General features: G+C 43.7%; 1 long non-coding RNA gene across 1 annotated transcript; it reads left to right on the top strand.

The window, feature by feature from the left end:
- The first annotated feature begins 1,486 nt into the window (after nucleotides 1-1,486).
- On the top strand, nucleotides 1,487-3,051 carry LOC146181811 (uncharacterized). Its single transcript, XR_014700042.1, has 3 exons — nucleotides 1,487-1,507; nucleotides 2,084-2,193; nucleotides 2,891-3,051. It is a non-coding gene; the product is annotated as an uncharacterized LOC146181811 (long non-coding RNA).
- The last annotated feature ends 505 nt before the right edge of the window (nucleotides 3,052-3,556 follow it).

Raw genomic sequence — 3,556 nt, 5'->3', positions numbered from 1 at the left:
GGCCTTCGCCCTGCAGCGGGTATAATCAGGCTGATGATGATGATGAATTCACGCACACACTGTGTCCATTCCTGTCATCAATCTTCAAGCGAAGCAAAGAACGCGGTAGAAAAAGGACGAGAAAGGGCCTGCAGTCGGAGAAAGATGAGCAGCTGCGGCAAAAGCGTTGCTTTTCAGAATGGTTATCAAAATATTCTGGCGGTTTGCTTTGGAGGGAGGGGGGGGGGGGGGGGTATCATGAAAGCACGCGCAGCTGATGACATGCTGATTATGCGACAGCTCGACCGAGCCAAGGTGGGAACTGGAAGCTGCCGCCGCAGTGTTTGTTGCAAGGCAGTTTCACATATCGTCTACTGCGGGTTCATGAAATTTTGTAAAACTTGAGCACTTTAAAAACGATCTTCATATTTGAGTTTTGTTTTTCTTGGAGAATAATTAGAAAACCGAAAAGTACACCAGCCCAGTGGGTCTACTTCTGAGCCATACTATGTGGCTCGTAATGCATTCCCAGGTTTCCAAACTTTCTGAAGGCAAGATTATTTTCTTTCTACCCTCTCCAATGGCTAATACTTCCACGATTGTTAATGAAGTCATAATATACGGCCAAAAAGCAAACTCTCTGGGCTCTAAACTTTTGACAAAGGCTGTATCTTATCCTGTTCCCAACAAAATTTGAGGGATTTCAGAACACGGTGTTAAAATATGTGGCCCGAAACCAGCGAACGAAGAGACTGACATTGGACTAAATGAACCCTTTAATGGGCTTACCTGCGGCTACAAAAGCACCAAGTAACTCAGCGGCGGCAATAACAGCAAGCGTGCTCGTCGGTCGTCGAACAATTCATGCCCGTTGCATTCGTCAGCGCTCAATTTAAATAGGGCGAAAAACCATCTAGATAAACAGCCAAAGGATCCTTTAAACGTCTCGAACGGGACTGAGAGTGTGCTTCGCTGTGACGACTTCGTCATGGCAGAAACAATGTAATACCCCATGCTGGCAAAAGCAAAAACCATAGTGATGAAATCACAGCAAGCAGAGAGCGAATTATCTTCCATAGAGTTAAAAGTTCCGTTAAATTTCACTACCCGAGCATGACTCGTAGCAAATTTTATTACATTTGAAATCTGAATCTTCCATTAAATGCAGTGAAAGTTGAAGGAACACCGAGAACCGTCCTATAGTTTGTTTTGGGTGAAATTGCTGGGCTGCTCATCGTGACTGCGTCGCCTTTTCTATTTCAAGTGAAACATTTATTTCACTCTTCTCGATATATGCTATTGAAATCAATAACAAAAATGTCTCAAGGATGACTTAATCGATTTATTGAGGACGTATACAGTGAACGCATTTGATTGTGAGGTATTTAAAAAATACCGTTATAGATCGGACATTCTTTTTTATACGAGCCGTTTCGTTACAGGTCGGATGTCGTTGCTAGCATCCTCTGGAGCTAGCGAAAGAGGAGGCACTTTATCGAGCTACAACATGGAAGCAGCTAGCGACAGCGTAAGTGACGTTGCTTAACGACAGTTTATTTTAAGGCTGTTAACTTAGCGTTAAGTTCACGTTAGTTTTGCGGATGAGTACATATATCAATAAATTTACTTCATTGTCTAGTGACCGGCTTTACAGCTGGTCATAGGCAAGGAGGCTTGGCATACTGCAGAAAGAAGGAAATGATTATGCGTCCCATCAAATGCTTCAACTTTGATGCGCCGGATGACACCTTTTGCTGTTGACAGATTTGTACTTTAAACATATGACATATATTTGCGCGTTAGTGACAGGTGGGCGACCTTGCACTCGTCGAGTATTATGTATACAGAACTTAACGATCATATGAATATTTAACTATACTTGCCTAGCACCCAACTTTGTTTTCTCTCTTTTAATTGCACTTAATAAATAACCAAGAACTTTGACTATACACCTGGCAATCGTGATAAATAACCTAGAATGTTGACTAGACAATTGGCAATCATAATATTATTTTGCGAAATTGGGCCCTGGTTTTTTTCTACATAAGCCAATTTCAATTTGTCCGTATATTTTTGTACCCAGCAAAAGCTTTTCCGTGCGCAGTTAAATCGCATCCTGCCGTTTTTGCAACCTGATCGCTCAACTCGGCTGCAGCATGGAAGTAGCAGTGGTGACTTCAGCGAGGGCGCTAGCCACATCACCACATTTCGTGTGTAAGTTTCGCCTTTCTGGTATCGTCAGGGCGCTTCATTCGGGCAAAAACTGCGTAGTTCAGCGGGGGTTGCGTGGCGGTGAGGAAGGACTCAACTCGATTGACTTCGACACTCTGCATGCCAGAAACAAGGCCAGTCGCTTAAATTAGGTAGCCTGCCAGTCGAAAAAAAACTACAGAAAATTTTCTGATGTTACGACAGAAATTCTGTGCGGTTTATGACGGGAAACCTGTTGTGACAACAGAACATTCTGTAGTAACACCAGAAATTTCTGTAGTTACATACAGAAAAGTGCTACAGAGCTACAGACAACAGAAATATACTACAGAAAAACTACAGAACTACAGAAAAGTACTACAGAACTACAGAAAAATCTGATGGTTCGACAGAACTACAGGATATTTTGTCGTATTTTTGACAAAGTTCTGTAGTATTTTTCGACTGGGTCTTCATATATTTCTTAAACACCACCACTTCATCAATTTACTCGATACGTCGTGCGCAATGTATGCACGTGTCACAAGAAGAAATTTGGCACAATAAATCTGGTGCAGGTGGCGCTAGTTAGCCTTTTATGTAAGCATTGGGCGTGTGGTGACTATATTGCGCCGATTGTCCAGTGTACAGATTTGTGTCCTCGGTTGCATGTTCGGCAGCGTAGACATTATGCTGTGTTACGTGCATTTCTGTTTTGCAGGTCTGCCGCCACCTTCGAGAAAGAACACCACGGTGTGGTTACCAGAGAGGCCATGCCTTCGATCTGTGGCTGCCAAAGTATGGCGTCACGCCAACTTTCATTGCAACAAAGCCACGATCCGTGTGAACCCGGCTAATCACCAATAGTCAAGGATGAGTAGTTGTCAATATGCCCCAATAAATATTTTGCAGGTGGCCCCACTTAGTCTTCTCTGTAAGCAATTGGCGTGCGGTGACTTTATTGCGCCGATCGTCCAGTGTACAAATTGTGTCCTCGGTTCTATGTTCGCCTGCGCAGACATTATGCTGTGTTGTGTGCACTTCTGTTTTGCAGATCTGCCGCCACCTTCGAGACATCACGGTGCCGTCCCGCTAACTTCTAACCCGACACAGCCACGATCCGTGTGAACCCGGCTAATCACCAATAGTCGGGGATGAATAGAAGTTGTCTTGGTGTGTCTTGGGCCTCTCTTCTGTATTGTAACCTAAACACTGCTTGTATTCCACGCATTAAAATAACCCTTTCTGATTCTCCACATTTCGGCTTTGAACCTTTTTTTAAGCCCTGCTCGATCTACCCCTTCCCCTACGATTAACCTTGTCAAAGTAATGGTCATACTCCTACGACGCGTATCAGTAGTACCTGTTGGCGATTAAACTTTTACCA

This window comes from Amblyomma maculatum, chromosome 8 (genome assembly GCF_055883805.1).
Source record: "Amblyomma maculatum isolate TAMU_Amacu chromosome 8, ASM5588380v1, whole genome shotgun sequence".
NCBI lineage: Eukaryota > Metazoa > Arthropoda > Arachnida > Ixodida > Ixodidae > Amblyomma > Amblyomma maculatum.
Note: the sequence above shows the minus strand (reverse complement) of the source record. Positions and strands in the feature narration are given on the sequence as shown.